This window comes from Chrysemys picta, chromosome 2 (genome assembly GCF_011386835.1).
Source record: "Chrysemys picta bellii isolate R12L10 chromosome 2, ASM1138683v2, whole genome shotgun sequence".
In the NCBI taxonomy this organism is placed as follows: Eukaryota; Metazoa; Chordata; order Testudines; family Emydidae; genus Chrysemys; species Chrysemys picta.
In genome coordinates this window covers 32,836,987-32,858,344 of record NC_088792.1, presented here as the reverse complement: position 1 = coordinate 32,858,344, position 21,358 = coordinate 32,836,987, and the positions used below count along the sequence as shown (strand labels likewise).

General features: G+C 43.4%; 1 protein-coding gene across 26 annotated transcripts in view; it reads left to right on the top strand.

The window, feature by feature from the left end:
• Positions 1 to 1,664: 1,664 nt before the first annotated feature.
• SVIL (supervillin) overlaps positions 1,665 to 21,358 on the top strand; it is a 208,705-nt gene continuing 189,011 nt past the window's right edge. For 16 of the 26 annotated variants that reach the window (XM_065586841.1, XM_065586834.1, XM_065586831.1 and 13 more), the window contains exon 1: positions 2,223 to 2,457. The gene's annotated coding sequence lies outside the window, so the exon portion shown is untranslated. Of the gene's footprint in view, positions 1,891 to 2,222; positions 2,458 to 21,358 lie in introns of those variants that run through there. The other 10 variants (XM_065586847.1, XM_065586839.1, XM_065586836.1 and 7 more) reach the window with 6 other exon arrangements.

Genomic DNA, 21,358 nt, shown 5'->3' with positions numbered 1-21,358 from the left:
ATTTGGAGTGGCATGAGCTAAAAGCTAGGTGAGCTTAACACTATACTCCCCATCAAGGTGTCACCTTGCCTAGTTACATCAGGGTAAAAACTGCCCATGCCTTGTCTTCACTAGGATTTCAGAGTGAGCCAGTATGTTCTCTATCTTGCTGTAACACCCCCTGACATACACGTTTTGGCAGGTGAAGATAAAAACTTAGCTGTTCATCAATAAGCTGCCTTTATAAATGTATTAAAATTACTGCTCTAACTCCTAGGGTGCTGTGAGGGGCCTAATTAGTTAATGCTAGTAAAACACTTGGGCAGTGTAAATGTATAATAGAATACATTTAACAAAGCAACTGCACCTAGGCACTATGCAGAGCTGGCTGCCTTTGCAAGCTAGGCACAGCAACTCTTTGGAGGCGGGTGGGCAGGTAACCCCCCCTTGAACCGGCAGCTGCCAGACTAAAGCATTTTCATTCTTGCCCCACTGACTGATTTTACATTTTGGCACAAGGACTTAACTGACTGCTCCTGGCAGCCAGGGCCGGCTCCAGGCACCAGCCCACCAAGCATGTGCTTGGGGCGGAACCTGGAGGGGGACGGCGCGGCGCTCCGGCCCGAGAGCGGGGCCACAACTGGGCTCGCTGCCCTCCTCCCCCGGCGCTCCGGCCGCCGGGGAGAGCGGGGCCCTGGCTGGGCTCTCCGCCCTCCTCCCGGCGCTCCGGCTGCCAGCGGAGCCGCGGCGGACTTGGCGCCCTCGGGGGTGAGTGCGGGGGTGGGAGGCTTTTTTGCCTGGGGTGGCAAAAAAGCCAGAGCCAGCCCTGCTGGCAGCCCCCAGGAAACAGCTACAGCCCATGCCCCCCCATACAGTTAAAGCCCACAGCCCTAGGATCCAGATCCCTGCCTGGCTCCCTATCAAGTTACACATACAGCTCCAGTCCTGTGACAGTCCCAACCCTCCTGGCTCCCACAATACAGTTCCAGCTCCCCCACCAGTCAACTCCCAGCTCCTCTGCATATAGACACACCTCTCCCTGTCACCCCCTATCCCCACCGCAGAGCTCCAGCCCCCCCCAGTCACCCCCTGGACCCTCACCACAGAGCTCCAGCCCCCTAGTCACCCCCCCACAGAGCTCCAGCCCCCCTAGTCACCCCCCCACAGAGCTCCAGCCCCCCGTCACCCCCTACCCCCCCACAGAGCTCCAGCCCCCCCCGTCACCCCCTGGACCCTCACCACACAGCTCCAGCCCCCCAGTCACCTCCTACCCCCACCACACAGCTCCAGCCCCCCTAGTCATCCCCTACCCCCACCACACAGCTCCAGCCCCCCTAGTCATCCCCTGGACCCTCACCACACAGCTCCAGCCCCCCAGTCACCTCCTACCCCCACCACACAGCTCCAGCCCCCCTAGTCACCCCCTGCACCCCCACCACACAGCTCCAGCCCCCCAGTCATCCCCTGGACCCCCACCACACAGCTCCAGCCCCCCAGTCATCCCCTGGACCCCCACCACACAGCTCCAGCCCCCCTAGTCATCCCCTACCCCCACCACACAGCTCCAGCCCCCCTAGTCATCCCCTGGACCCCCACCACACAGCTCCACCCCCCCAGCGACCCCCTACCCCCACCACACAGCCCGCCCCCGGGACACTCCTGCTGGCGGCGCGGCTCCTTTAAGAAGTATCTGCGAGAGCAGCGCGGAAGCGGCCGGTGCCTGGGTGAGACCCGCAGGGCAGCGCAGCGCCCGGCAGGGGCAGGAGGCGGGGTGCGCCGCGCCGGCTCTGGGACAGCGGAGCAGCCACTCCGACGAACGGGCCGGATCCCTGCAGGCTGGCGGCGGGGCAGTTGCTGCCGGGCTCCCTAGATAGTTAGGGAGCCGCCGCCGGGGACACGGGACGCAACAGGGTAAGTCGCTCAGCTCAGCTCCGGGCAGGGCGGGCCAGGCACCGCCTCCCCCCGGGGCACGGCTCTGGTCCGGGGGGTGGGCAGGGAACTACACCCCCGCCCCCGCTAGGCACGCCTCTCCACCCCCGGGCACCGCTCTTTCCGGGTGTGGGCGCCGGGGATCCCCTCCCCCCGGGCAGACTCTGCTCCTGGGGCGGGGGGCCGCGGGGCACGAGGTCGCTCTGCTCTGTCTCCCCGGCCGGCAGCCTGGGTCCCTCCCCGTGCAGCTGGGGAGGGTGCGCGGTACGGCCGCCTCCCCCCGGCTCGCCGAGCGGTGTCCCTGCCCCAGAGTCACTCGCAGCCGGGCTGCTGTGGGGCACTGAGCAGCGCTGCGCTGCGCTGCGTGCCTTGGCCGTGCGCACGCCCCCCGCCGGGCTGGGAGCCGCCTGCCGCGCTCGCTCACTCGCTCGGGGAAGTTTCCCTTTGTTGGTAACTCTCCTTTCTCCTGGCGGTGCCGCGGGCGTAGGGCGGCGCGGAGCAGGTGGCTGTGCTGCGGGGCCTTCGCTGGAGACACCCGCCTGCAGCGAGGTAAGGGGGGATCCTTCCTTTGCCCCTGCGCGTGCCGAGCAGGGACCCCCATGCGCTCCGTGTCCTGAGCGGTCTGCAGGCTAGTGACCATCCCCTGTGACCAAGGGGCCCCGCTCTCAGCTGTAGCCTGGGGCCAGGAGGCAGCATTTGCCTTGAGAGGGGCTTGCTTCAGGTAAAGCGTGTGTTACCTGCCTGCCGGGGTGATTGCATGGCTCAAGGGCCGTTTGCCCAGGTGAAAGTCTGCCCATGGCAATCTTTGGGCGTAGGGTGACCAGATGTCCTGTTTTTATAGGGACAGCCCCGATATTTGGGGCTTTGCTTTATATATCCTATCACCCCCCACCCCATGTCCCAATTTTTCACACTTGTTATTTGGTCACCCTATTTGGGTGCGTGGTGAGACTGAGAGGGGTGACGGACTTTTTCTCCAAATATCCTCACTCCCCCTTGCCCCCCCTCACGTACAGACTTCTAATTTTTTTTTAAATTTGGATAACGCCTAGTACATAACAAACAGCTAATCAGACAAGCATTGTAGGACGTTGTGCAAGCCAGTGTTAAGTCTCTTGTTGAGCCCAGAGGGAGATTGACTTCTCCCCACCTCACAAAAAGGACTGCTGGCAATATAGTAAATAAATGAATATGGTAACATACCCTTTTCAAGAATCCCCTTAACAGCCAAGTGACAGCTTTGTACTGCCCTCTTTAAATCATGCACTGTAAACAGATATCACATGATTTTAAATGGACAGTATCAGTTTCATCTAAGTTCTAATATCTTGTTTACTTATCACTATTTATACCGGCTACTTACATTTTGCCTTACTTTCCACGTGAGCAACGATTCAAAGGTCAATTTAACCATTGTGTATAGTGAGTTTCACTTTCAGGGCCTTAATTTGAAATATTTAGTTTCTAAATACTTCAAGGCAATGTTTTTGTTTAAAAATTTAAGAAAAACTTATGTTGGATTTATGTTTTGCAAAAGCTTTTCTCCCCCTCAAAAACTTACCTAAAGTTTGTCCTTTTAAAAAAAAAAAAAATTCAGCTCTCTTCAATGCAGAAAAAAATCTTGCAGGCAGGGCTGTTGGCTGGTAATTTGCCTGCGTAGCGTCATAATTTTTTGTTGTAAATTGCTTATTTTAATACTAGATCAAGGTGTTGAAGTACCTGCCTATAGTTATCCATAGTGAAGCAGAGCTATGATAAAACAGTTGTCCACAAAATGTCTGTCTTTTACAGTGACTAGAGCATATAGGAAAATGTTTAGTGCAGACACCATCGAACTGTATTATTAAGACAAGGACAACTTTCACTAAAATGGAACTTTCCTTTATCTTGACATCCTCCCCGGACTCGGAGCTGGTAGCAGTGTTGTCTATAGTGCAGCAGAGGGTGCTCTTCCATTATTGCACTCACTCATTATTGCACAGGCAAGTAAGGAATGAAGTTTAAAAATATGAAGGAAGTGTCATTTCTCTTTACTGGAAAAAGTTGTCAGAGGCGTGTATGTGTGAGAGAGATCTTCTGATTTTGGTTTAGTTGGAAGAGTGCGAAGGGGAAAGAATCAGCACAATATCTGGTTACTGTTATGCATAAACTCTTGATTTGGCCCACAGCCCAAAACCAAAAGATGAGGTTGATTAGCTGCCTCCTCCTGTAGGAGGTCTGCAGTGGGATTTTGGCCTGCCCTTTCCTATTGTCACTGTCTTTTTTGCAGAAGTATGAATAGAAGGGGAAACAAATATGTTTAGGTAGACAGGAAAAAAAAGTAGATGAGTAGATGCTAATGTTTATAAACTCTATAATGTTTTGCAGGATACTGCCTGCGGTGCAGAGGCACGGCACTATAGCTGACTGTTTAAAGGCTGCTTTGGAACTGCTCTGCTTAACAATGCTCCTTAGTTCGGGCATGTGGTTGTGGATTATGATTCTCATGAGAGCTTGAAGGGGTCTTGCAGCAGACTGATTACATATGGATTTAGAGCGTGGCAGGGGGCAATAAGGCAGAGGTTGGAAAGCAAACAAGAGTAGAGACATTATCAGTTTATTCTTGATGTTGTGCTTGAGCTTCAACAGCTGTTAGTGTCATCTGAACTAAATAGTCCCGTGTTAATGCCCCTGGTACTAAAGGGCAGGGCTTTTATATTGGTTAACTATCGTTTTTGGAGGGGTAGTTCACATATACTCAAAATGAAGTATAGCAGCTAAGTAGTACAGTCTGGTTTAATACAAATGGTGGGCTTTCTAAAAAATCATTTTTTTTTTTGTTAAATGCTGACCAACGTCTTTCAATATTTTGAAGTTTCATACAAATTAAAAAATAATAGCCGTTTGAAAATATAATGGAAAACTCTTTTGACCAGCTGTTCCCAGTAAATCTGTAGCTTGGTTGGTGCTGTTCACAGTAGTAAGACTAAACCATATTGTAACTATTGGGATATTATTCAGGGCCTGAGGTATACAACCACACAGGGGACCCTATTATGGCTCCATGCCCCAGCCCTACCCATATACTGTGGGCCTGCCCCTGCACTTAGGAATGGCAGTGACAGGAGTCCCACTCACCTTCCATAGATACAGGAGCAGTGGCATATGGTCCTCACTCATCTAGGAGGGGCAGCAGGGGTTCCCTTTCCCATCCCAAGAGGCAGGATTGGCAATGGGGGGGGAATCTCCTGTTACCTTGTCTGCTGGGATATCTGCTTGGGTCTATTGCATAGTCCTGCTAGGATAGTGCTGGCTGCTTCCAGGCGTAGCTAACACCCCATTGACATGCATGCGGTAGTTCACTCCTGTCAGAGTTATTATTTCCAGCTGTCTGTAGAGTCTCTCAGACAGTTTACTGTAAGATGGGTGCATAACTGGTTGAAAGACCGCACTCAAATAGTAGTTATCAATGGTTTGCTGTAAATTGGGAGGGTGTATTTAGTGGGGTCCCACAGGGGTCAGTCCTGGGTCCAGTACTAGTCAATGTTTTCATTATCCAATTAATGTAATTGAGTGTGCCTATAAAATTTGCAGGTGACACCAAGCTGGGAGGGATTGCAAGCACTTTGGAGGTCAGGTTTAAAATTCAAAATGACTGACAAACTGGAGGACTGGTCTGAATTCAACAAAATGAAATGAAATAAAGACCAAGTGCAAAGTACTTCACTTAGGAAGGAAAAATCAAATGTATAACTATAAAATGGGAATAACTGTCTAGGCAGTAATACAGCTGAAGAGGATCTGGGGATTACAGTGGCACTAGATGAGGCCCCAGCTGGAGTACTGTGTCAAATTCTGGGCACCACAGTTTAGAAAGTATGTGGACAAATTTGAAAGAGTCAAGAGGAGAGCAACAGAAATGATAAAAGGTTTAGAAAACCTGACCTATGAGAAAAGGTTGAAAAACTGGGCATGTTTAGTTTTGAGAAAAGAAGACTGAGGAGGTGAGCTGATAGCCCTTAATATAGTGGAAGACTTATCATAAAGAGGACGGTCATTAATCACCTGGGGAGTTGTAAACAAGGGATTTACAATTCTGTAAGAGGGTTGTGAAAGCATCACACTGAGGGATATTGCTCAGCTCTGTGACTCAGCAAAGCCCACCAGGACCTGTCTGGGCTAGTGTTTTCCAGGCACATGGACTGCTTGTATAAAATAAGGGACAGTGGCATCATGCTTTTACCTTTCTCGTCCCCCACCTACATTGGCAGCAACAAGAACACTGAGAAGACAAAGACTTGAACTGATGAGACTGATCCCAGATTTAGAAGGGAAGCCTGTGTATTAACAGTTGTAACCTACCTGCAACATAGAGTGGGGTGAGAAAAATTGCTTGATTGAAATACAGACGCTCCCTGGGTTACGCAAACCCGACTTATGGAAATCCTGACTTACGGGAAAAGTTCCTTAATCTTTTTTTTGTGTGTGTGCGTGTTATTGTTGGAGATATGTTCCCGACTTACGCAAAATTCGACTTACACAAGGCGTTCCGGAACAGAACGCTTGCGTAAGTCAGGGAGCTTCTATACTGCTTAGTCTAATAAGGTTTAAGATTTAGACTGTGTGCTTACCTTTTATTTTCTTTGGTAACTATCCCTGACATTTGTGACTACCACTTATAATCACTTAAAATATATCTTTCTGTAGTTAATAAAGCTGGTTTATATTTTACTTAAAACAAGTGTGTTCTGCTTGAAGTGCTTGGGAAATCTCAGCTCGGTTTACAAAGACTAGAGTGTGTCCTCTCCACATTGGGGGGGGGGGGGGGGTGCGGACTGGTAGTGAACTTACACTGGCCAGGCTTCTGACCAGGGCAAGATGGTACTGCTCTGGGGTGCAAAGCTGGGGGCTTGGGAGATTTTTCTGGTGCCTTTCTCTGTGTGATTTGTGAGTGGCTCAGGGATTTAGCTGGATGTGCGGCTCCACATGCAGTTCTACTGAGTGATAACAGTGTGTTGGAGTGGTTTGCTGTTTGTCACTAGCAAAGCATTTTGAGAGACAGCCCAGACTGGAGAGTTAAGGGGGCACAGCAGTACCCCATTTCCAGGCTGTACCGTGAGGGTCTTGTCACAAGGGGTATCACAGCTCCTCTTCCCCTGGAGTTGTATACAGTCCCTTGCTCACAGTGATATATAAACTTAGTACAATATGGTTGCCAAAGATATTGTATGCGGTTGCAATAACTGTCACACAGATGGTACAGAAATGTCACTTCTCCTCCCCTCTCCAATGATGAATGTGTAACTCCCATTAGATGATAAATTCTGAATTATGTGCGTTTAACCAAGGTAAGCTATGAAGTTTCATTACCTAGCTTGTGTTTTGGGGTCCAGCACAGCTGGAAGAAATGGAAGTCTCCTTCATATTGCTAAACATCGATCAGTTTGTCAACACCACTCAGTCTTGTCTTATCCTCATCAACTTAAATGTATACCCCAAATTAAAAAACATTGTAAGAGAACCAAAAAAGTGCCACCATGGCTAAACAACAAAGTAAAAGAAACAGTGAGAGACAAAAAGGCTTCGTTTAAAAAGTGGAAGGTAAATCCTAGTGAGGAAAATAGAAAAGAGCATAAACGCTGGCAAATGAAGTGTAAAAAGATTTTGAAAAACAGCTAACCAAAGACTCAAAAAGTAATAGCAATTTTTTTTAAAGTACATTAGAAGCAGAAAACCTGTTAAATAATGATTGAGATGCTAAAGGAGCACTCAAGGACAATAAGGCCATTGCGGAGAAACTAAATGAATTCTTTGCATTGGTCTTCATGGCTGAGGATGTGAGGGAGATTCCCAAACCTGAGCCATTCTTTTTAGGTGACAAATCTGAAGAACTGTCCCAGATTGAGGTATCATTAGAGGAGGTTTTGGAACAAATTGATAAACTAAACTGTAATAAGTCACCAGGACCAGATGGTATTCACGCACGAATTCGGAAGGAGCTCAAATGTCAAATTGCAGAACTACTAACTGTAGTTTGTAACCTATCATTTAAATCAGCTTCTGTACTAAATGACTGGAGGATAGCTAATGTGACGCCAATTATTAAAGAGGTTTCCAGAGGTGATCCTGGCAATTACAGACTGGTAAGCCTGACTTCAGTACCGGGCAAACTGGTTGAAAATATAGCGAAGAACAAAATTGTCAGACACATAGATGAACATAATTTGTTGTGGAAGAGTTTTTTGTAAAGGAAAACGATGCCTCACCAATCTACTAGAATTCTTTGAGTGGGTCAACAAGCATGTGGACAAGGGTGATCCATTGGGTATTGTGTACTTAGATTTTCAGAAAGTCTTTTGGCGAGATCCCTCACCAAAATAAGCTGTCATGGGATAAGAAGGAAGGTCCTGTCATGGATTGGTAACTGGTTAAAAGATAGGAAACAAAGGGTAGGAATAAATGGTCAGTTTATAGAATGGAGAGAGGTAAATAGTGGTGTCCCCCAGGGGTCTGTATTGGGCTCAGTCCTATTCAACATAATTCATAAATGATCTGGAAAAAGCGGTAAACCATGAGGTGGCAAAATATGCAGATGATACAAAACTACTCCAGATAGTTAAGTCCCAAGCAGACTGCCAAGAGCTACAAAAGGATCTCACAAAACTGGGTGACTGGGCAACAAAATGGCAAATGATATTCATTGTTGATAAATGCAAAGTAATGCATATTGGAAAACATCCCAACTAGCTGTTATCACTCAAGAAAGAGATCTTGGAGTCATTGTGGACAGTTCTCTGAAAACATCCACTCAGTGTGCAGCAGCAGTCAAAAAAGCAAACAATGTTGGGAACCATTAAGAAAGGGATAGATAATAAGACAGAAAATATCTCATTGCCTCTATATAAATCCATGGGACGCCCACATCTTGAATATTGTGTGCAGATGTGGTCGCCCCATCTCAAAAAAGATATATTGGCATTGGAAAAGGTTCAGAAAAGGGCAACAAAAATGATTAGGGGTATTGAACGGCTTCCATATGAGGAGAGATTAATAAGACTGGGACTTTTCAGCTTGGAAAAGAGACGACTAAGGGGGGATATGATAGAGGTCTATAAAATCCATACCCCATAAGCAACACAGTTAAACCAACCTAACCCCTGTTGTAGACAGCGCTAGGTTGATGGGACAATTCTCCTATCAACCTAGCTACTGCTCTCGGGGAAGTGGAGTAACTATGCCAATGGGAGAACCCCTCCCAATGGCATAAGTAGTGTCTTCACTGAAGCGTTACAGCGGGGTTACAGCTGTGCCACTGCAGCATTTTAAGTGTAGACAGGCCCTTGCCATGATGGAAGGGGTTCTTCTGTCTCTGTAGTAAGTCCATCTCTCCGAGAGGCAGTAACTAGGTCGACAGAAGAATTCTTCCATTATTCTAGTGGTGTCTATACCAGTGGTAGAGCTGCTTAATTACATCACCCAGGGTATGACATTTTTCACGGTCCTGAGCAATGTAGTTAAGTCAGCTTAACTTTGTAGTATACAGACCAACCCTAATAAGAGTTCATGACTTGGAAGTCGGAAGATCAGTTGGGGACCAGGGAGACAAAACTTTCGCGCAAGTCCTTATTTAAGTACAGTATTTGGAATTTGTCTCCGTTGCATTACGTTAGGACATAGCTAAACACTGCTTGCAATATGTTACCAGTGATTGCATAACAACTAACAAATGATGACACCCTCATGTGTAAAATGCAAACTGAGGGGAGAGTATTGTCTTGCTGTTTTAGGAAGTAAGCTTGTATTTTCACAAAAGTAGGTCACATGAGATGGCCTCTCTTCTCAAAAAAATAATCTTCCAAAATGCTAGATTTCTTTGTAAACTAGCTAACTTTTATGCAGGCAGGCTTTATCTTAGAAAGTTTACGTACTTTGGTTTTCTTTCCTTCCTTCATACTACCTCAAACTACAGTGGTAAGAAGGAACCTTTGTGTATTGCAGATGGCAACTTACACAGTACTGTAGAACTGAACAAACTTGTTCTGGCAACCACTGGTGGAAAGCAAACGTTAATTCAGAACATTTTTAGTGACACAAAGGGACTTTCTGTTTTTGAGGTTAACTTGTGATTTAGAATCTTGTACCTTTTTGTCCAGTTGGAAAATAGGCTTTCTATTTTGGTGATCAAGCTGCTGCTTTTAGGATGAAAGTCATATTTTGTAAATGTGAACGCCATTTGTATCCACTTGCTGTGCTTTGTCTATGAAGAAAGGAGCAGCTGTAGTGCATGTGCCAGACCTGCATTTGGCTGTTGCTGCCATTGTGTTGTGTATAAACATGTACCATTATTTTGGATCACATAGCCTGTTCAAAAGTGTCTTGCATTCCCCAGCTGTTCCGCAACTTTTCCATCTCTGAGCTTGCCAGCTGCCTAGAACAGGCAACTGTAGCTACATGTGTTGCTTTTGTGTAAGTACTAGAGAAGATAATTTTTTTTACCTTTTGTTAAATACTAGTAATTGTAACTAACTGTGTTATTCCTAATAGGTTGGTTACTAAAGAGACAATCTGTATTTGTGTTTACATTTTTTTATGTGAATAAACCAAGGTCTTAGAAGAAAATGTATCTACAGTCTGTTAGAGTGAATGATTTGCACATAAAACATCTTAGACATTTCGTTTTAGGTATAAAATGGAAAGGTTCAGAGTTACTTAACTAAAAATATATTCAACAGCACTTGTTTTTGCTGTGGGTATATTTTAGTGGCCTTTATAGAAAACTAATCTAAAAAGCCCCTGTGGTTTGAGGAGGAGTCACCTCTTGAAATCATATTATTAATCTATTTTCCTTTCTTCCCCATTTCATTGAGGGATGCCTACTCTTAAGTGGTAGTCTTCTGCTACCTTAAATAAAATGCAAGACCAAATAACTCAGAGGGTTTGACCAAATGTTTTTGTTTCGCTGGTGATACTGTTAGGATCAGATGGTTAGGAATAAATAGCTCTGTCAACATTTTCCGATGGATTAGGTAGGGCTGCTGCCTGTGGTTTAGGTGAGAGTGTTTTATGTATATCTTTCAGAGTAGCAGCCGTGTTAGTCTGTATCCGCAAAAAGAACAGGAGTACTTGTGGCCCCTTAGAGACTAACAAATTTATTAGTATATTATGTATATCTTGTATTTAAAGGCAGACAGAATCCATTTGCGTAGCAAGTTCAATTCAAAACTTTACTGCATTGTGGAGCGACTTTGATAGCAGGGGGCCATTTACTTTAACTTGCTCTAAGCTCATTATCATTTTTAAACATTTCTCAGAACAAGCTGTCAAGTGCTGCATAGTAAAGGACTGAAGCTGGCTGTTGTCAGGCGGGAACGTTCATGATCTTTATTTGTGACATCCAAGCCAATGATGGTTTTTGTCTATAGTCTGTATGTTTTCCTCTTTCTATTGCAACAAGACATATCTGGAATTGTCACTAGCTGGTTATTTATCTGTTATGGTAACACCTAAAGGCCCCAGTCAGGATTGCATAATTAAACTAGAAAGAACTTGTTTATCTTGGCAAACCAAAGTTTCCTATCTCTCTGTGTGCTGCCCGTCAAGGGAGATGAACTCCAAGCCTTCCACTGGAGAACCTGGATTAAACAGAGAGGAACCTGCATCTGATCATACCCTCACTCATTATAAGGCAGTTTGGTGGGCTGGTGGTCTCTCCATGTGAGGAATGACTTCTTGCAAAGCCGGGCAATATGCTTTCCCACCATTTCCATTGTTCTCCAGGACCACAAAAAAGGTAGGAAGGTGAGAGCTGCGGTTATACTGTTTGTCTTTCTGGCTGAAGAGGCTGTGGCTAGGGTGACCAGATGTCCTGATTTTATAGGGGCAGTCCCGATATTCGGCGCTTTTTGTTATATAGGTGCCTATTACCTCCCACCCCCATCCCGATTTTTCACACTTGCTGTCTGGTCACCCTAGACCAGACACATTTGGTTTGGGTGAAGTGATCATTCTCATAGACCCCCTAAAGAGAAGTCAACAAATGGAACATATTCTACTGGCTGGTGCAAAGCCCATAGTGTAACTACCATGCGAAACAAATGAGACATAGCCTTGAGTTTCCCCCAAGAGAGTCTTGATGTGGATATATGTGTCTCCAAGCAAAAGTCAAGACTATGTCATTATCATCATGTTCCCATTACGCCTCTGACGTTTAGGGCAGCAATGAAGCTCCTCCACTTCTGTCTGTTTTTGGAAAGTCTTTCAATGGTTCCCCAGCTGTGCCCCAGGTTTTTCAGCTCAGCTTCCACAGCTCTACCTGATGTTGTTTTCAGGCGACTTCGTTTTCGCTTGCCTTCAGGTGTCCAGCTTATTGCTACTCTGTTGATGATGGGATCCATTTCTATCCGAAGTACATGGCCAATCCATCTCCAATGCCTCCTGGCAATGATGGTGCTCAGATCCTCTTGGCTGCAATGTGTCAGTAGATCTTGGTTTGAGATTGTTCTGGCCCAAAAGATACGGAGGATTTTTCTGAGGCAGGTTGTATGGAATGAAGACAGTTTGAACATGTCATACTTTCTCATTCCCCAGCATTCTGCACTATAACGTAATGTTGAAAGTATGCAGCTCTGATAAATCTTGAGTTTGGTTTTGGTGTTATATATTGATGATTTCCAGACTGTATTTAAGCTCCTTAAGGTGTTCCTGGCTTTAATGATTTTGTTCCGGACATCCTGGCTTGTTTCACCATCCTGGCTGATGATGCTGCCCAAGTATCTGAATGTTTCTACTTTGGTGAGAACATAATCCTCTATCTGTATTGGTGATGGTGAGGCAATATTAAAGGTCTTGATATCTGTCTTATTGTGGTTGTCCAATTTGCTGGCTGAATGCATTGAGTCGAGTTGTTTTTTCTTGTATATGATGTTGGGAATGTGATAGGAGAGCAAGATCACAGGTCTTCAAGGGATGAGAAGGGTGTACATTTAATGCCTTTTGGCATGTCTTCTGTTGTATGTTGTATTACCGAGTTGATGGCAATGTTGAAGAGGATTGCAGACATGACACACCCCTGACATACTCCTGTTTTGACTTCAGAACTGAGGTCACTGTGATCAACACTGCATGTAAAGTTGAAATAAAAGCTTTTGATGATGATGATGATGATTGTACGGGGAGGGATTCCATAGTCCCGCAGAATGAGCCATAGGCTGGTCTTGTGAATGCTATCAAAAGCCTTCTCAAAGCCTATGAAGTTTATGTAGGATTGCCGTTGCCATTCTAAGCATTGTACTATTCTGTTTCGTAGAGTAAAGATCTGGTCTGTGCATCCACGCCCTTTCCGAAAACTGGATTGCTCTTTTCTGAGAATGTTATCAACTGCCTCTGATATATATTGGACTATGATCTTACACAATACTTGGCTTGGCACAGATTAAAGTTTGATACCATGCCAGTTATTACAATCACTGATCGTTCCTTTCTTTGGTATCTTCACTATAACCCCGTTGGTCCACTCATCTGGCACTTTTTCCTTTTCCCAGACTGATGTAAATAGAGGGGCCAGGATAGATGCTGCTAACTCAGAATTTACCTTGAATAATTCTGCATTCAAGTTATCTTTGCCAGGAGCTTTCCCATTTTTTAAGGATTTGATGGCTTGAATGATCTCCCCCTTAGTTGGGGTGTCTGTGTGGATATCAAGATCTTCTTTAAAATGCTCTGTCCAGCACATTTCTTGTTCTTTCTGTTGTTAGTAGGTGGCCTTGTTTATCCCTGATGAGTGTTTTAGTGTCTGCGGTTTACCACTGATAAGCTGTGTCATTTTCTAGACAGTTCCTTGTTCACCATGAGCAGCTGCATCCTCTGCTTCTGTGGCCAGATTATCAATATAATGTCATTTGTCTGCTCTCGTAAGGCGTTTGACCTCCTGGTGTGCCTTGCTATACTGCTCGTGATATTTATCCATTAGCTTCTGGGATTTTGTGTCTGAAACTTCTGTCTCTAAAACGTTATTGATAATGTTTAAGAAAAGACAGTGTTGTACAAATCCCAACACTAAATGCTTCCTTAAGGTAACAACCCTTATTCCAGCCGCATAAGGTCATAGAGCCCAATCTTGGAACCTCATTCTGCTTCTTGCAGCACTATCCAGATTGACTTCCCTGCAAGAGATGTCATTAATATTTCCTGTCCGTTAAAATGAGCTCCCAATAGCTACCGTCTCTATTCGGATGAGTTTGGAATTGGGGAGAGGGGGGATCTCAGATGAGACTCAGTATTGTACTTTTAATAGAGACAAGTGGAAATTCTCGCTATTGTCATAGCATTCATTTCCAAAATAAATTGATGATTTTTCTAGGGCTATCGATTTTAATCGCAGTTAACTCACGCGATTAACTAAAAAAAATTAATCGTGATTAATCGCACTGTTAAACAATAGAACACCAATTGAAATTTATTAAATATTTTGGGTGTTTTTCTACATTTTCAAATATATTGTATTTTGTGTAATTGAAATCAAAGTGTATATTATTTTGATTATCATTTTTACATTGCAAATATTTGTAAACAAAAGAAATAGTATTTTTCAATTCATCTCATACAAGTACTGTAGTGAAATCTTTGTTGTGAAAGTGCAACTTACAAATGTAGTTTTTTTTGTTTTGTTACATAACTGCACTTAAAGATAAAACAATGTAAACTTTTAGAGCCTGCAAATCCACTCAGTCCTAGTTCTTGTCAGCCAGTCACTCTGACAAACAAGTTTGTTTACATTTACAGGAGATAATGCTGCCCTCTTCTTATTTACAGTGTCACCTGAAAGTGAGAACAGGCATTTGCATGGCACTTTTGTAGCTGGAATTGCAAGGTATTTATGTGCCAGATATGTTAAACATTTGTATGCCCCTTCACGCTTCGGCCACCATTCCAGCGGACATGCTTCCATACTAATGATGCTCGTTAAAAAAATAATGCCGTAATTAAATTTGTGAGTGAACTCCTTGGGGGAGCATTGTATGTCGCCTGTTCTGTTTTACCCACATTCTGCCATATATTTGATGTTGTAGCAGTCTCGCATGATGACCCAGCACATGTTGTTCATTTTAAGAACACTTTCACTGCAGATTTGACAAAACGCAAGGTACCAATGTGAGATTTCTAAAGATAGCTACAGCACTCGACCCAAGACTAAAGAATCTGAAGTGCCATCCAATATCTGAGAGGGATAAGGTGTGCAGCATGCGTTTAGAAGTCTTAAAAGTGCAACACTCCAATGTGGAAACTAAAGAACCTGAACCACCAAAAATGAAAATCATCCTTCTGCTAGTGGCATCTGACTCAGATAATGAAAATGAACATGTGTCAGTCGGCACTGCTTTGGATCGTTATCAAGCAGAACCCGTCATCAGCATGTCCCCTGGAATGGTGGTTGAAGCATGTAGGGACACATGAATCTTTAGCGCATCTGGCACGTAAATATCTTGCAACGCTGGCTACAACAGTGTGATGAGAATGCCTGTTCTCACTTTCAGGTGACATTGTAAAAAAGAAGCAGGCAGCATTATCTCCTGCAAAATGTAAACAAACTTGTTTGTCTGAGTGAGTGGCTGAACAAGAAGTAGGACTGAGTGGACTTACAGGCACTAAAGTTTTACATTCGTTTATTTTTTGAATGCAATTTTTTTTTACATAATTTTACATTTGTAAGTTCAACTTTCATCATAAAGAGATTGTACTACAGTACTTTCTTTTGTTTTTTACAGTGCAAATACTTATAATCAAAAATAAATATAAAGTGAGCGCTGTACACTTTGTATTCCGGGTTGTAATTGAAATCAATATATTTGAAAATGTAGAAAACATCCAAAATATTTAAATAAATGGTATTCTGTTATTGTTTAACAGTGAAATTAATCACACAATTAATCACAATTAATTTTTTTAATCGCTTGACAGCCCTAGTTTTTTCTTATGTTAAAAACTAGACTTTGATGTTTGGGAGCACTGATAATTTCAGGGTAGAGAAATCTTGTCTCCTGTATTGAGATCTGCTAATTTGGTCACCAATATGTAAATTCATCAAATTCAATATATTAGTTATCTCATCTTCAGCCAATGCCTTTTTTGGCAGAAGACTTCAGCATGTCTTAAACCCAGAGAAGAGAGACATTATTATATAACTTATTTCATTTTTGATATCCATATTTAAAGGATGATCTTGCTTTCCAATCAGGGGAGACACTGCTGCAAAAATTCCTTTGCAACTGATCTGTGAACTTTAGCACAATGAAAAATAGGAAAATTTATCTGTGCATACCTGAACAATTTCTTTTTCAAATAATAAGATCCATAGATCCAGCTCACCCTGCAGAAAAGTAGAAATTGACATCCAAAGATCTGGGTTTATTTCATTAAGAGGACTTTCCTACCCTTTGCGCTAGGAAAAATTGTGCCTTTTTCTTCAAAGTATATTTAACAATCTGTAATTATGGGTATGTTTACATTGCAATTAGACACCCACGGCTAGCTCATGCCAGCTGACTTGGGCTTGAGCTAAGGGGCTGTTTAATTGTGGTGTACACATTTGGGCTCGGGCTGCCCTAGCTATGGGACCCTCCCACCTCGTAGGGTCCTCGAGCCTGGGCTCCAGCCAAGCCCAAACATCTACACCACAATTAAACAGTCCCCTTAGCCTGAGCCCTGCGAGCCTGAGTCAGCTGACACTGGCTAGCCACAGGTTTTTAATTGCAGTGTAGACATTCCCGTAGGAAAGTAGATTTGAATTATCCTGGCTGTGGAATTTAGTCTCAACTGAAGGGAACTTCAGTAGGTGGGGCATTCCCCCTACTACCAGTTGCTGAGATGTCTGATTCTTCCACAAAGCTGCAAGCAGGTTGAAATACCCATTGACATGGACCTTATTACCGTGAGAAGAAACTTCCAGATAATTTTTTTTGGTCCTGTGTCCATTACCAGTTCCAGTTGACTCTAGCCAATTCTTGTTTTAATGACTGTATTCAGCAACGACCGTACTACCTAGGTTACAGTAATAGGAGGATTTCTTTGGTTTAATAATAGTGCACTGCTTTGAAAAAGCAAATTGAAATTTTATTTGATGTTTTCAATTTAATGTAGCATATTTAAGGATCTGTTTTTTATATATTTCCAAATAGCTGAAATACATTTCCCTCAAATTGCTAGTGGTCTTAAAATAAAATGAAACACTTACTTTTGCAATGTGGAAAACTATTCTGTCAGGAGTAATATCAGAGCACTAATATTCAGATTTATTTTTGTCTTGAAAGTTATAGCAAAAATATTGATCTGCCAGTTGAAACAATTACTGTGTTTTGTGCACTCAAATTAGTGTAACTGTGTTCTAGAGTCCTAAAGTACTCGCTTGAAATGTATAATTAGTTAATTTGGAAAAAGTATTTAAGAAACTAACCCCTGTGCTAACTCTGATAGATCTATAGATATGCATAGCTCTTCATGAAAACGGACAGACACAGAACTGACAACTTAAATTCAGTCAAGAATAGGTGAGGGTAGGGGAAGATGAGTAAAAAGATCGTAATCTCCCATTGTTGGTGGGCCAATGGATGCATTTTGAGACTTTATTTTTTTAAATGACTAATTTATGGATCTCTCTGCAGTGAGTGTTGGGAAGGGATTTAAAGGAAAGTGGAGTTGAGGATGGTGGGGAAAGGTATGATCAGGAAAGGATTTCCAGGTTGCTAAGAACAGAGGTAGGTATTGGGGAGTGGGGTGGGGGGGGGGGGGCGGAAAGGGGACAAAGGAAGCAGTGGAGTGAGTGGCTTGGGCTGAGCAGAGGGAGAGGAGACTAATTGAGAGGTAAAAAAAGAGAACAAGGATCTTGAACTTGGGAGGCAATAGGGAGCCAACTAAAGGATCTGAAGTGGGGCTGAATATGGCCAAATAATCAGAAAGGTAGCCTTTTTCAGGGGAATTTTGGACTAGAAGGGGATGAGGCTAGTGCCAGGAAAGTAAGAGGAGGCGGTTGCATTAGTTGAAGACGTAAGACATTAAAAGCTTTTCATGGTGGAAATCAAGATGTGTTTCAAAGTGGCAGCAGGGGAGTGGTGGTGGTGAGGAGAGATAATGGCATGTTTGTAAATGTAGATGAAGAGTGGATTTCAATCAGCTTTCCTTAAATTCACACACTTTTTCCTCCCTGTTAACTGATTAAGTTTATAGTAATCAAGTCCTAGAGTTGGTATGGCAACCCCCATTTTTTCGTGTGTGTCTGTGTGTGTGCGCGCGCACCGTATATACTTGTTCATAAGCCGAATATTTTTGGTAAAAAAGTGATGCATCAAAGAGTGGGGGTCAGCTTATAAACGGGTCTACAACAAAATTTGATGATTTTAAACTCTACGGAATCATTGAATTGAATATCTAATACATTGTCTTTTTCTTTACCTGGAGCGTCTGCAGGCATGGAGCCCCTCAGCTCCCTGTGGCCGCAGTTCGCTGTTCCCAGCCAATGGGAGCTGCGGGAAGCTCCAAGTAAACAAAATGTCCCGACCCACTAGCGGCTTACCCTGATGGCCGGGAGCCAAAGTTTGCCAACCCCTGAAATATAGGTTCGGCTTATGAAAGGATCATACAGTTTTTGCTATTTTTACTTAACCATCTTGGGGGGTCGGCTTATAACCAAACAGGCTAATGAACAAGTATATATGGTATATAATCTTCCTAGTATATTTTCCACTGCATGCATCTGATGAAGTGGGCTGTAGCCCATGAAAGCTTATGCCCAAATAAATTTGTTAGTCTCTAAGGTGCCACAAGTACTCCTCATTCTTTTTCCTATGGAAATGGAGTAAAATTCCCTTTCGTCAATTTCACCACCCTTTTAAAGGCTAATGGCTCTTCACCCTGCAACATCTTCTGCCCTCAATAAGACTGGCAGCTGAGCAGGTTCCATGGGGCAAAGCTTTAAAGCCCCGAACACCTCTGGAGACAAGGAGACCAGCAGGGCAGAGAGGATTTTTGCAGTCCTCTGACCTCAGAGACTTCTGGAATTCAGCACTTCATTCGTTGACTCCTCCAGCTGTAGTCAGTGGATTTCTTGTGGGCATTAATGGTGTCTGCTTGTTCAGTCACCATGCATCTTACTTGAATCTTCCTTTTCATCTTCCTTCCCCATCCCCTGCCTCTTCCATTGTCTGCTATAACTTAAAGCCTCCCAGGATGTCTGTGTGGTGTTTAAAAATTAAAAATAGGAAGAGACTAAAGTAAAAACTGGTTTGAACTTTCTAATAGTGCATATTACTTGCACATTCATTGTGTAATCTTATGACTGTTACCTTTGTCCTCCCTCCTGTCATCTGCCATTGACTTGTTGCCTCAAGCTGGATTAACTCTTCACGTTAGGTATCATGTCGTCTTACGTTAGTGTAGCACCTAACACTGCGGTTTTGATCCTGACTGGGGTCTCTGACCATACTAGAACATACATAATTAACATATTTACAATCACGCCTTTAAACACAGGCATACAGTTTTCTGGATATAACTTCTTATGTTTTATTAATCTTACATGTCCTACTCCTTGACCTATCGTATGGGGTCACCAATCTGAACTGTTCTCTTTCCAAAACACAGCTCCTAATTTCCTTGAAGTAATGACTGGTGGTATGAACTCACCATCAGCAAGAATAAGTCTATTTGTGATCCTTCCTAGAGGGAATCCAGAAATAAGCATTTCTTTACTTGGTGGCTATATGTTACCTCATAGAATGCAGAAGACTGGTACAGAGTTGTTTTTACATAATACCTGAACAGCATAATATCTGGTGCATGCATGACACTATATTTGGCATGTAAAATGTCTTTTCCACACTGTGTTTTTCTTTATCTTTTTGAGGGTTGGAAGAGAAGGTATTCTAATTTAATATTTTAGGTAAAACACTACAGTATGAAGTATAGTAAATCTGCATATAGAAATATTTGTAGGGAGTCCAGGTATGTGTATAGGATTCAAATTGAAATAACTCTTCTAGGTTTGGAGTGAAACTACTTTGAATAAAATGTGCTGGGGGGAGGAGCTGTTAAATAAGTGATGTGGAACCAGTCTAAACAAGCAAAAATAACTTCTTGAGACTTGTTACATTAATCAGATATGCTGTATTTAACTTTTATTGCTGCAGGGTATTGAGTGTGCTATGAATTCTTAACATTTCAGCTCTGGACGAGATCACTATAGCTCAGCTAAGGTACAATTTTATTATATTACAATAATGCCCCAAATGTTCTAGGCACTGTGCAAATCTCAGAAGGCACAGTCCTTTTACAATCTTAAAAAGAAAAGGGGATGTGCTGGTGGAGAGTGGGGAAGTGAGCATCCCAGGTGAGACATGAATCCACAGTCCCTGGTTTGGGATCCCAGTGCCTTTTCCATTAGGCAACTGGGGTAAGAGTAATTGATGAGTTATTTTTACCTGCCCTGCAGTCTATTTCTTATTGACATGTTGTGACACTACTCTTAAACACATTATGTTGTGCAGGCTCTGCAAGAATGCATCTACCAGTAACAGAAAATCTGAAACTGAATAGGCAAGTATAGTGATAGAGAGAGGGGAGGGGTTTGGGTTTGAATATGTGTGGTGTTGCTCCTCAGCCTGTGTAAAAGACCTTTCCAAACACAAGCGAGTATTTAAAAAACAAACAAACAAACAAACAACCCCAAACTTGGACATATTTTTAAAAATTTAACATAAACTCAAATACAACAACGCTGGCAATGATTAAATTGCTCTGAGAAAACTGAATTTATTGAGTGCAGTGGTTGACGGTGTCCCTGTAGCTCATACAAATGCCACATTTGTTAAGCAAATATATCCCTTTTGTCACAAGTTTGCATAGGAACTCGTAACCGTACCAGTTTTTCCTGAACTAAGTCACGATGTCTTGGCATTACAGAAATTAGTTGTTTTATGCAACCCCCTAGAAAAGTTTCCATGAACGAATTAGTTCCATTCTAGAAGACTAGGTATCCTTCCTCTTGCAGGAAACCACAAGTTCTTATTGTGTCAAACTTCTGTTACTTTTGTGAAACAGTCACTGGTTTTGTGTTAGGTGTTGAGAATGTTTAGCTTATTTGGACTAACCTCTAGAGAGCTACTATAAGAAATTTTACTGTTTGGTAATAAGTGAAAACTCACTTCCTCAAAGCTGCCTAGTCCCTAATGTTCACTTTGCACATTACCGGGGCTTCAGAAACTTACCCAATACTTACTATCCTGAGGGCTGAGTCTAGTCAGGAGTTCAACTGCCTGCCCCCCGCCCTCCTCTCCCACCAAAATCCGTGTCACCATGTATCCACCAAAGCCATGACTTTTATACAATCTAAATATAAAACAGTTGGCTATGTTCATTCAGTATAGTGTCTTAGTTGATTATATGCTGGAATTACCTTTTTAAAAGCTAAATAGACAGTATCCAG